This window comes from Lissotriton helveticus, chromosome 5_1 (assembly GCF_964261635.1).
Source record: "Lissotriton helveticus chromosome 5_1, aLisHel1.1, whole genome shotgun sequence".
Lineage (NCBI taxonomy): Eukaryota > Metazoa > Chordata > Amphibia > Caudata > Salamandridae > Lissotriton > Lissotriton helveticus.
The window spans coordinates 2,100,947,886-2,100,961,033 of record NC_136065.1 but is presented as its reverse complement, the minus strand read 5'-3'; the positions used below and the strand labels follow the sequence as shown (position 1 = coordinate 2,100,961,033).

General features: G+C 49.3%; 1 protein-coding gene across 3 annotated transcripts in view; it reads right to left on the bottom strand.

Moving 5' to 3' along the window:
* The window catches only part of LOC144756353 (uncharacterized), a 430,517-nt gene that overhangs the window by 220,191 nt on the left and 197,178 nt on the right, over positions 1-13,148 (bottom strand). For all 3 annotated transcript variants that reach the window (XM_078646112.1, XM_078646111.1, XM_078646113.1), the window contains one exon: positions 4,361-4,444. The gene's annotated coding sequence lies outside the window, so the exon portion shown is untranslated. The remainder of the gene's footprint in view (positions 1-4,360; positions 4,445-13,148) is intronic.

Below are 13,148 nucleotides of genomic sequence, written 5' to 3'. Positions count from 1 at the left end.
GTTCACCCTCACCATGATTGAGACTATTATTTGAAGTGGGTTCTCACCGCCTTTAACTACTACTCCAATTTCTTACACAGTTCATCTGTTTAAAAAAAAATAACTTCAAATGATATAACATACAAGGAACATGAATAGGAATTCGGTCAAAGATACCTTAGACCTGACTGGTGAATCGAGTAGGCATGCAGAGCGTGCAGCGCTGAATAGCGCCGAATTGCCTAAAACAGTAAAGCTTTCAGCGATATTTTTTGAACTATCCCTTTTTGTATTTTATTTAGTTTTAATTTGCGCCTTCTCCCCTGTTTTAAATACTGCCCACTCGCCTGCACAATAATTGTTTCTCACCGCTTTTTCGGCGGGCCCCCTTTTCAAGCATTTTGGCGGACATCTTAGAGGGAGGGAAGGACGCCTGGCGGCGATATCTTGGCTCACGGTCTAGTCCTCAGAAGGACGCTAGACCCTCATTTAAGGTGAGGAAACTGAGCCGACCAGTCCTTAGACCTGACTGGTGAATCGAGTAGGCATGCACAGCGTGCAGCGCTGAATTGCGCCGAATTGCCTAAAACAATAAAACTTTCAGCGATAATTTTTTAACTATCCCGTTTTGTATTTTATTTAGTATTAATTTGCGCCTTCTCCCATGTTTTAAATACTGCCCACTCGCCTGCACAATAATTGTTTCTCACCGCTTTTTCGGAGGGCCCCCTTTTCAAGCATTTTGGCGGACAACTTAGAGGGAGGGAAGGACGCCTGGCGGCGCCATCTTGGCTCACGGTCTAGTCCTCAGAAGGACGCAAGACCCTTATTTAAGACGGTCATGGCCACGCGCAGCGGTCACGCGCAGCGGGCGCGCCGGATTCACGCCAGAGTCCAGCCCGTCTGCGCCCGTCCGCGCTTGGTCGGGCTCAGGGGCTGGGCTATCTGGTCGGCGACAGGTATTCTCATCCAAAGATCTACTAGACCTTGATACTGGCAGACATATGTTGGACCCCACTGTCATGACTAAACTAGATGACCTGAACATTCGCCGACCATGTAGGGGTAGTTTTGGACTAGTTCCATTTTCTTTGAAAGTAACCTGTTTAAATACAAGGTCCCTTCAAACGCACCACCTCGAAATATTTACTCTTCTCCAAGATGAAGGTATTGATGTTCTAACCCTCACGGAGACATGGTTGGGCGAAAACTCTCTGCCTGATATTATTGCTGCCCTTCCTAATGACTATGACGCGGTATGGCATAATCGCGCGGATAATGTTCGAGGCGGGGGGGTAGCAATTTTGTTTAAAAAAGACCTAAAAGCTGTCAAAATAGTGGCTGAGACTGTAGAATTAGCTGATATACTTGGAGTGAAGATCACTTTGAACAACTCATGCCTAGTGATCCTTACCGTTTACCGCCCCCCAAATTCCACTTCAGTATTTAATGACTTATTTGCCCCGATCATGTCTGATTTATGTACAAGATATCAAAAAATCGTAGTAACCGGGGATTTTAATATGCATTGGGATAAAGTTCAGAAAGATCTGCCAACTAGATATCTGGAGAATACCATGTCCTCACTGGGTTTTGCACAGCTTGTCGATGCCCCTACTCATGTTAAGGGGCACACCTTGGATCTTATTTGGACGTTAGATCCAAAGGTAAACCTTGTGGATATCGTACCCTGTATCTGGTCGGATCATTATCTGGTGAACTGTGAGATCCCTATGGCGAGTCACTTATCCCAAAAACCTCCAAGACTGAAAAAAGTCCGGCAATGGACAAAAGTGGACTCACAATCCTTGACCAGTAGTCTTTCTGATTGTGTACAATCATTAGTCTCAAATGGGGACTTAGAACAGGACTATAGGGATATAACGTGGAATCTGAGTCAGGCAATCGTCCAGATAGCACCTGAAAGGCTACAAAAAGTAAAAGGAGTAGTAAAGGGTGCCCCTTGGTTCACCCCGCTCTTGAGGGAACATAAAAAGAAACTTCGCCTCCTAGAAAGGACCTGGAGGAAAACTAAAGATGGAACAAATCGGGAACAATATAAATCTTCACTTAAATCTTATAAAAAATTGATTATGGCAACAAAAGCAGCTTTTTATGAAGCCCGTATAAGTCAAGCAGAGAATACTCAGAAGGAAACGTTTAAAATTTTAACTGAGCTGAGCAAAAAAACAGAAACAATGGAAACAATAATAACTGTCGATAGCTTTCAAAGCTTTTTCCTTGAGAAGGTGGAGATTATTCTTTCTGAGATTAGGAATAGCACCTTGAAGGGCCCTTCTCCGTCACAGGAAGCTCAAATCTCCTTGGAAGCATATATTTCTAAGCTCCCTGAGATAGACTCTCTAAGTCTTGAGCAGCTTATGAACAACACAAAGTCAGGCTCCCCGGCGGACCCATGTCCCCCGAGAGTCTTTCGTTTGGCGCGTCCTATCTTGGAAGATCACATTATCTCCCTCCTTAACAGTTCAATGGAGACCGGCTATTTACCATCGAGCCTCAAGGAGGCACATGTTAAGCCTCTAGCCTGGAGCCGACCCGGCCATTTTAAAAAACTATAGGCCGATATCCCAATTGCCCTTTCTGTCCAAGGTCCTAGAGCAACATGTGCTGAAGTCCCTTTCCTCGTTCCTGGAGTCACACCATCTACCCCAGGAGCGCCAGGCGGGGTTTCGTGCACACCACAGCACCGAGTTGGTGATGCTCTCGGTGCTGGATGAGCTAAGAGGTATGGCTGACAGTAAGAAACCGAGCGCCCTGATACTTTTAGATCTGTCGGCGGCGTTCAACACTGTCAGCCATTCCCTGTTATTGAACAGACTGGCGGCTTTTGGGATAGGGGGTCGGGTCCATCAATGGCTCCGATCGTTTCTGACCGGCAGGACCCAGAGGATTCAACTAGGGGAAGTCATCTCTGAGGTGGGTATTCTGGAGTGCGGAGTCCCTCAGGGCTCCGAATTATCCCCACTACTTTTTAACCTCTACCTCCAACCCCTGATTGACTCTCTAGCGAACATGGGTTGTCGTGTATTTAATTACACTGACGACACCCAGCTGCTACTGAGCATTGACAACACGACCCAGGCACAAATTAGTGCTCAAAACATTCTTAGACATACGGTTGGTTGGATGACGGCAAACCTACTGAAAATAAATCCGGAAAAAACAGAGGTTTTAGTGGTTTCCACCTTAGCCTCACCCTGGAGCGACCTTTACTGGCCTCAAGAATTAGGTCCCTCACCAATACCGTGCGACAAAGTAAAAAGTCTCTGTATCAAGATCGACAACGAGCTGTCAATGGCCAGTCAAATCTCCTCAGTAGTAGGGATGTGTACTGGGTTGATCAGACAGCTGCGAAAGCTGGCCCCTCTCCTCTCCTTTTCCGCACTCCGTATGGTGGTTTCGGCTATCATCGTTTCGAGGCTGGACTATGGGAATGCCCTCTACCTTGGCCTGCCTAAAACCCTGATTAATAGGTTGCAGGTGGTCCTTAATGATGCGGCACGTTTGATCTTCAAGTTACCTAGAAGATCTCACGCCTCTCCTTTACTGCTTAGGCTACATTGGCTTCCCATTGAGCAGAGGGTGGAGTTCAAGAGCTTGTGCACGGTACACAAGGCTATCTACGGGCAAGCTCCTGCCTATATTAAAGAACGCCTAGAAGTGTACACCCCGAGGCGAGTCCTGAGGTCTGCTGAGTCCCAGCTCTTGGTCTGCCCTCTTACAAGCTAATAACTAAAGGAGGGAGATCCTTTTTGGTTCTGGCCCCACAGATTTGGAATAAGTTACCAGAATCACTTCGGAAAGAAGCAAATCTCCTGTGCTTTAGGAAGCTGTTGAAAACTTTCTTATTCAGGGAGGCACTCGGCACAGCTAGATAAGTGGGGTTGCAGGCCACTCCTGTCCTCATTCACTGTGGTTCTTGTTATCTGGTCTGGAGCGCCTAGAGACCTGTAGGTGAGTTGGCGCTATAGAAAACTAAGTTAACAATAACAACAATAACAGTGAAAGTGGGTACCCTGAAACTGTCATTAACAAAGCCAATTTCAAACAAGGAATAGACAATTACCTAATCCTAGAACCAAAAATACCAGAACATGCTTCACTTTTGTCTCTAGAGTTTCAACTTTAAGTTCTATCAAGCGTATCATAAACAGAAGACTGGAATTAATTGGAAACGTACTTCAGAGGTTCATACATGGACAAACCCATGTTTGCATTCCAACAATCAAGCAACATAAACGGGATTGCAACCAAAGAAAAATTGTCCAACAATCCGTCTACCAACAAAAAGGTTGAAACATATCCATGTTACAAATGTCTTCACTGGAACAACATTATCAAAGAAAAAAGTGTTACTCACCCCCATATGGAAGAAGATTCAGTTAACATAATTTACTATGATAATTCCAATTGCATTTACGATTTGAAATGTTCTTGAAGACTCCTGGACATGGGAAAGACAGAAAGAAAAGTTACAGTAAGACTCACTAAGCACAAAAGCAACATTCGTAACAGCTACCCAAAATCCACTGTTGGCATATGCTTTAATGAACAACAACATAAAGTCAAACAACATTACAACACATGGTAATGAAGAAAAGATAGGAGGAAACCTATCCTACAAAGAGATCTTTTGGATAAAGAAGCTGGATTCTCTTCAACCCAATGGGTCAAAGACGGCATTGAAATGGCTTTTTTTCTATAAATAATTTTTTTATTTATTTGACACCTGTAAGCTGGTTTGATTTTTAGTTTAATGTCCTACCAATTCATATAACACATAAAATAATTTTCACGTACTGAACTATTTCCACTTTTGCATAGATGTTAAATGTATTATTTGTCTTACAACATTGCCCATTTTAACTCATTGGCTTTGTGTAGCCCATTATAAAGCTTTTTGGACTATAGTCTAGGTTTCTAGGCCCTTCCAACATGGTGGAAGATTTCCCAAAAGCCCGATTCACAGAACTAACTTGAGACAAAATCCTAAACTTACTACCATTTTGGTATTCACAGAAGGCACTTACTCATTTTGGTATTCACAGAATGAGTAAGTGCCTTTTGTGAATACCAAAATGGTAGTAAGTTTAGGATTTTGTCTTAAATTAGTTCTGTGAATCGGGCCCCAAATCTTTAACCCTGTTTCTCATGATGTGTCATCAAAATCCATGAAGCTTTTACTCTTTAATATTCCCTCTAACTCATTCTCTTTGAGTGCTTGCTCCCAAAACAAATAAAAATAATAATAATAATGCCCGGTTACTCACCGGTAATATCCATTACTCCGAGTCCTGGTTTCCCCGTCCCATTCCTTACAAGTGAGCAGCTAGTCTGCTCCACAGAAACCCCTAGCCGAGCTGTTTGCACTTCCCCCAGGATGACGTCACCATCATGTGACGATAAAGGGGGAAGTGCAGAAACCAAACATCCTGAGAATACCAAAGAAACCAGAACGAAAAACATACAATCACCCAAAGAAAACCCAAACCAGGGAGGGAGGGAGGGGCTCAGGAATGGGACGGGGAGACGGGGACTCGGAGTAATGGATATTACCGGTGAGTAACCGGGCATTACCTCCTCGTCCTGTCTCCCCGTTCCATTCCTTACAAGTGAGCCCATACACAAGCACATGGTGATTGTAAGAAAAAAACAGACCAGAAAGTTCGAGAAAAAACAGGTCCATTTTAATCAACAGAAAACAGTACAGTCTACAAATCATGCAATGCAGACAGAACACGAGCCCCAAAGGCAGCAGAGGCCGCCATCCCCAACTGAAGACGATAATGTGTAACAAAAGTATGGGGAGAAGCCCACTTTGCAGCATTGCAAATGTCCCTCAATGAGGCCCCCTTGAACATGGCCCAGGAGGACGACACGCTCCGAGTCGACCGACCCTGAACAGAAGAAGGCAGAGGACAGTGGGCAGAATCGTAAGCAGAAACCACAGCGCCCCGGACCCAACGAGACAAGGTGGACAAAGAAGGCCGAAGCCTCAGACCCGAGAGGCCATAGGTGACGAACAAGGAATCAACCTTAAGGAAAGCAGCCGTACGCTCCAAGTAGATGCGGAGAGCCCTCAGCACATCCAACGAATGGAGGAGCACCTCCTCAGGAGAGGCAGGAGCCGGAAAAAACACTGGGAGAACAATATCCTCCTGACAGTGAAAAGAAGACACCACCTTAGGAAGAAAGAACTGACTCGGACGGAGAATGACCTTGCAAAAGCGCAAGAAGGGGGGAGAAGCCATCAGCACCCCAATCTCACCAACCCTCCGCCCAGAAGTAATGGCCACCAGGAAAATAACCTTAGCAGAAAGGAATTTCAGGGCCACGGAGTCCAAAGGCTCGAAAGGAGGACCCGTCAAAGCCCCCAGAACCAAGGGTAGATCCCAAGGAGGCACAGGAGAACGAGAGACAGGACATTGAAGCAAGAAACTCCTCAGAAGGCGAGCCACCAACGGGGAGACAGAGGAAACAGAGGAACCCCAAAAATCAAGAATGGCAGCCCATTGCGCCCGCAGGGAAGAAACCGCAAGCCCCAAGACGTAACCATCCCGCAAGAAGTCCAACACCCTCACGGCCTCACAGGAGGCAGAAGAGAGACCCCTCCCAAGACACCAGGTGAAGAAACTCTTCCAGTGACGGGCATACGACTTCAAGGTGGAAGGACGCCGGGAAAGCTGGAGACATTGGGTAACCTCCACCGAGCAACCCAGACCCAGCAAACTCAACCTCTCAAGTGCCAAACCCCCAGCCGGAGGCGTCGCAGAGAGGCAAGCCCGAGAAGAGGAGCCCGCAGGCGGCAGGGAGACAGGGAAAACCTCCAATGAGGGCAAACAGAAAAGGTCAGCAGAAGGGGGAACCAAGACTGCCGAGACCACTCCGGAACCACCAGGAGAACCTCTGCCCGATCCAACCGAATCTTCCGGAGGACCCGCGGAATTAAGGCAAGCAGAGGGAAGGCAAATAGCAGACCCTCCGACCACGGAATCGAGAAAGCATCGGTGGCCCACGCCAACCGAGAGGGAACGATGCTGCAAAACAGAGGAAGAAGGGCGGAATCCTCCGAGGCAAAAAGATCCAGCCAAGGAAGGCGGAACCTGAGGACAATCAGATCGAACAGACCTGGGGACAGACAGAGAGACACCAAGGAGTGGAACACCCTGCTCAAAGAATTCACAGGCCCATTCTCCTTCCCCGGAAGATAGACCGCCGTCAGAGACAAGAGAGTCGACTCGGCCCAAAGGCCGATCTTCCGGGATAGGAGAAACAGAGCACGACACATGCCCCCCTGGCGATTCACATAAGAACGAACCACCTGATTGTCGGTCTGCACAGAGACCGCCCGACCCCGGTGGAGAGGAGCGAACGAAAGAAGAGCCAACCAAACCGCCCTCAACTCCTTCCAGTTCGAAGACTGGAGGGATTCGAAACTGGACCGCCGACCCTGAGCCTTGGAGGCACCCAGAATGGCACCCCACCCCAAAGCACTGGCATCCGTGGACAACACGACCACAGACTGAGGAGGAAGGAGATCGAAACCCCAGGACAGAGACAGAGGGGACAACCACCACCGGAGATCTGCCCGAATCCCCGGAGTGACAGGGATGAGAGTCTCGTAGTCCAAGGAGGCAGGATCCCAGTGCGACAGGACATGATGTAACAGGGGGTACAGATGCAGCCTGGCCTAAGGAAGGAGATGCAAAGTGGACGCCATCTCCCCCTGACTCCGCAACCAGAGTCTGGCAGACACCCGGGACTGGGACAGAAGCCAGGAAAGGTGACGATACAAAGTCAACTGGCGCTCCTGGGAGAGGAACACCATGCCCAGGTCCATGCGGAAGAGAGCCCCCAGGAATTTCAGGGACTGGGAGGGCACCAGCGAGGACTTTCGGTGGTTGATAAGGAACCCAAAGGAACCCAGCAGAAGACACACCTGATCCAGATTCGACAGAGCCTGCGAAAAAGAAGGAGAGACAATCAACCAGTCATCCAGGTACGGAAACACCAGCAGCCCCCTGGAATGAAGAATACCCACCAGAGGGGCCAAGAGCTTGGTGAACACCCTGGGCGCCGATGACAGGCCAAAAGGGAGCACCCGGAACTGATAGTGAAGGGCCCCCACAGCAAAACAGAGAAAACGCTGGTCCTCTGGATGGACAGGAACGTGCAGATACGCATCCATCAGATCCAGGGACGCCAGGAAGCCTCCCGGAAGGACCAGAGGCAGGATGGACTGGAGAGTCACCATCTTGAATGGACGATGGAGGATGAAGCGATTGAGCCGCTTCAGATCCAGAGCAGGCCGAAGATCCGAAGTGTTCTTCTTGGAAACCAGAAAGAGAATCGAGTAGCAACCACTGCCTCTGTCGAGCGGAGGAACCTCCACAATAGCCCTCTTCTCCAACAGGAGCCGCACACCTGCCAACAAAGTATCTCTTCGCAGAGGAAGACGGGGCAGGGGAGTCCGAACAAAACCCGGAGGAGGAGGAGAGGAAAACTCGATCCGGCAACCTTCCGAAACAGTCTGAACTGCCCAGGCATCCGGAACCGACAACCACTGGGCGCGGAAGCACTGGAGGCGACCACCAACTGGCAAAGGCAGACAGTCATTGAGAAGAGGAGGAAGCGGAGGTGGCAACACCGGCAGCGGGCCGGAGCTTGGCACTTCCAGGGGCCCCCCGGCCACGACCCCTGCCACAAAAGGGCTGAGAAGCACCACGAGCAGGAGGCCCGAAAGCAAGACGGTAACCAAATCCACGACCCCGAGAAGGAGGACGGACCAGAGCCACCAGCTTGCGGTTCTCCGCCGATTGCTTGATCATATCCTCCAGCCGAGGACTGAACACTCTGGAACCCTCAAAGGGCAACTTAAGGAGGACCGACTTCTGGGAAGTCTCCGCCTTCCAGGACTTCATCCAAATATGATGACGGGCAGCGATGGAAGCACCAGAAGCAGCTGCCGCCGCACCCAAATTGTCGAAGGAAAGGTCTGACAGGTACCGCACCTGCAACTCCATCAAAGACAAAAGAGGCGTGGCATCCTCGCCGTCCTGCAGCAGAACGGACAGGGATTGGAAATCCTTAAGGAGCGACTGAACCATGTAGTTAGAATAGGCCGTCGCACGGCCAGAAAAATTAGAAGCAGCATAGGAACGCTTCACCGCCCCCTCAACACGCTTATCCACAGCGTCCGCAGGAAGGGCGTCATCCGAAATGACCAAGCCTTGAGAGTAAAGGCCAGCCATCAAATTGTCAACCTTCACAGCCTGAGGGAACTCCGCAGCAAAACCCTCTAGAGGGTAACGCTTGGACAGGAAACGCGGAAAAGCAGACTTGTCCACCTCCTACCATTCGTGAGACAGCACATTGCGCACCGCCCCGTGCAAAGGAAAAGAATCAGGAGCAGGCTGGACATATTGTGTAAATAAGTCATCCTCCAGAACATCAGCAGCAGGAGGAGAGAATCCCAAATTGGACCGTACATGGGAGAACAGTTCAGCGAGCTCAGCACCCTGAACAAAGCGACCACGCACACCCTCATCTTCATCAGGACCAAACCCATCCTCAGGAGCAGCCTGCGGATCCAAGGAACCACAAGGCACCTTGGGAGGAGGCCCAGCCGCGTCCCTAGCCAGGAAGGCAGCAGTCACAGCCTCATTAATATTGAGGCGCAGGGCATCAAGAGGGGCAGCAGAGGAAGAAGCCTCAGAAGCCATTCCAGCAACCAGCCGAGTCCAAAGGTACCAAACAGGCAGAAGCAAGGACAAAAATCCAGCCAGGAAGGACCCCCCTTAAAGGACACGAAGTCCCGAGGACACGAAGTCTCATGAGAGCAGGAAAAGCGGGCCGGCACAAAAAGCACAGCTAACAGCCAGATCCTCCCCCCAAACGCACCGTGAAACACGAGCACCGCACCTCCACACACAGAAACCCCTGCCCGCTAAGGCAGGGCACACGGGGAACCGGAAAAATACCCAGGAACAGCCGCTGAAGCAGGCCCAAGCAACAAGGTAAGAGCGGACTAAGAAAAACGGCCGCTAACGTGAACCGTAATGGCAGACCGCCGGCAGAGGCAGCGCGCGGGCAACACATAGAAGCAAACAACGGGCGGCCGCTAGAGCAGGCCGCCGAAATCAGTAAAAGAAAGAAAAGGAACTCACCACAACTCGAGGGAAACTCCGCACAGCCAGGCAACAGGCACTCGGCGCAGAAAAAAAAGAACAGGATGTTTGGTTTCTGCACTTACCCCTTTATCGTCACGTGATGGTGACGTCATCCTGGGGAAAGTGCAAACAGCTCAGCTAGGCTAGGGGTTTCTGTGGAGCAGACTAGCTGCTCACTTGTAAGGAATGGGACGGGGAGACAGGACGAGGAGGTAATGATAGTTACATTCATAAAGCGCCTGGTTATACTGAGCCAGTGTATCCCCGCGCTGCAGTGGCAGTAAAGAACAGTAGCACCTATCACACAGGATTAGCACTCAGGGAAAAGGTAGGTCTTCAAACCTTTCCAAAAGATCGTTTCGGAGTGCTCCAACCAGAGTGTCTGCGGGAGCGAGTTCCACAATTGGGCAGCCAAGTATCGAAAAGATCGCCCATCCATCCTGGCTCTCTTAATTTCAGGGACCTGTACAGTACCTTTCCCGCCGGACCTTAAAAGTCTGGTCGGTAAATAGGGTATTAGAAAATTGTGAAGATATGAAGGGCCCTTTCTTTGTAAGATCCGATGACTCCCGCACAAGGCCTTGAACTTAACCCTCTCCCTCATGGGGAGCCAGTGCAGAGAAGCCAGCGCACCAGTCGCTGAGGCCCTTTTAGAGAGCCTGAGAACTAGTCTTGCCGATGCATTCTGAATGCACTGTAGGCGCTGCAGGCATCTTGCGGTTGCGCCCAAATATAAAAGGTTGCCATAGTCCAGGTGAGATGTTACCATGGAGTGGACCAGGATCTTTCTAGATGCAGTGGGAAGGGCATCAAGGGTTTTCCTCAGTCTCTTCAATATACCAAAACATGCACCTGCCTGGTGTGGTAGTCGAAATACAGCTTATTATCCACCCAGACCCCAAGATTCTTAGCCTGCTCACAAGGTATGGGAGTCGAGCCCAGAGACTGGGGCCACCATGCCGAAGACCAAACAGAAGGAGCCTTCCTAATCACCAACACCTCGGTCTTGCTGCCGTTCAACCTTAATCAAATATTTGACATCCAGTCAGCCAGATCTTGGAGGCAAGCTACAAAGTTGAAGGCAGCATCTGCCCGAGCCTGGGTCAGAGAGACTACTAGCTGGGTATCATCAGCATAGGACAAGGCGCTATTCCATATTTATCCGAGATTTTAGCCAGGGGGCGACATAAAGATTGAACAGTGTAGGGCTAACACAGAGCCCTGAGGCACCCCCTTGGCCAGCTTGATGTTTCTAGAGTAATGGTTTCCCTGCATAACTCGAAAGCTGCGCTTGGATAAAAAGGACTTCAACCATTCTAATGCTTTGCCTGCTACACCCCCTCTCTCCAGATCGTAGAGCAAAGTATGGTGGGCGACAGTGTCGAATGCGGCACTTAAGTCTAAGAGAATCAAGGCCTCAGTCTGTCCTTCATCCACATACTTCCGGATGGTCTCAGTGGAGTACAGCAGGGCCGATTCCGTGGGATGCAAAGCCCGAAAGCCGGACTGGGAGTGGTGTAGAAGGTTATTTGTGCAAATGTGGGCAGTAAGCTGAAAATTCACAATCTTTTCCGCAACCTTTGCAAAATACGGGAGCAGAGAGATGGGGCGCAGATTGTCAAGCTGGTCAGCACTAATATGAGGCACTTTCTGTAGGGGAAGTACCACAGCCTCCTTCCACATTTCTGGGACCACCCCTGAAATAAAAGACAGGTGTCTCAGAAAAGGCTCTAGTGCATCCATACTACTCCTCAACACCTTAGGGGTAGCCGGGTCCCTAAGTGAGCCTGATTTAATACCAATGGCAATTTTCTTAAGGATGTCCTGAGGCGGTACATCAAATTCAAAAAGACCCTGCATTTCAGACACATCCACTACTTCATTTCCACTCTTTTCCCATCACGACCAGAATTAGGAAAGGAAGAGTAAATCCTCTCCACCTTATCCGCAAAATATTCCGCTATGCGATTGCATGACTCCTCAGAGCCAGCGCAAGGTGCTGCAGTGGATGCCAGGGAAGAAATCTCTGTAAAGATCTTAAACATCTCTTTAGTAGAGTTCTCTGCTGTTTGTATTCTATCATTAAAATAGGCTGCCTTCGCCTTTCTAATGAATGAATGGTAGTTCTTAAGGCTAAGTTTGTGGTCTACTTTCGGGCGAGCAGAGAAAGCCTTCCTCCATCGCCTTTCCAACTGTTTACAAGTGGTTTTAGCGCAACGTAACTCTTTGCTAAACCAAGGCGCCGTTTTACATCTATTCGTGGATATTTTAGAAGAACAAGGTGCGGTACAGTCAAGAGCAGCAATAATACGTCTCTCAAGAGTTTTGCAGACCCCATTTACATCCTGCCCGGAGGGAGGACCCTCCCTCAAGAAGGCCAGGTCAAAAGCACCCTGTGGAAACCAGCCCACTTTCTTCTTTTTATTCCGGGCTTGGCTCCCTCCTGAGTTTTTGAAATGGGCAGCTTGATCCTAAACGGGATCAGGAAATGATCAGACCAAAGCACCGGAAGTGGAAACTCTGTTTCCAACGCATCCCAGTTGGCAAAAATAGGGTCAAGCAAATACCCTAGTTTATGGGTGGGGAGTTCAGATTTTAAGACTATTTGTAGTACTTCAAGTTCCTGGCGTAACTCTTGTGCCCCGGAGCTGAGTGCATCGTCACGATGCAAATTCATATCTCCCATCACCAATAGTTTTTCAAACCCTATGGCTGGTTGAATGAGATAGGCAATCGGGCTGGGCGTAAAACGCAGATGTGGTCCAGGGGGTCTGTATATCAGTAGCCCCTTCACAACGTAATTAGTGGCCAAACTGATAGTAAACAGGCCTGCCTCCCCATCTACTATGTTAGCAGGTACCAGCAAGCATCGGATGCCATGCTTGTGTGTAAATAATTGCAATGCCTCCCCCCGTCCTGCTACTCTGCCTATTCTCACGATCCCATAGCCATTAGGGAGTGCCACCAAAATTTCAGGCG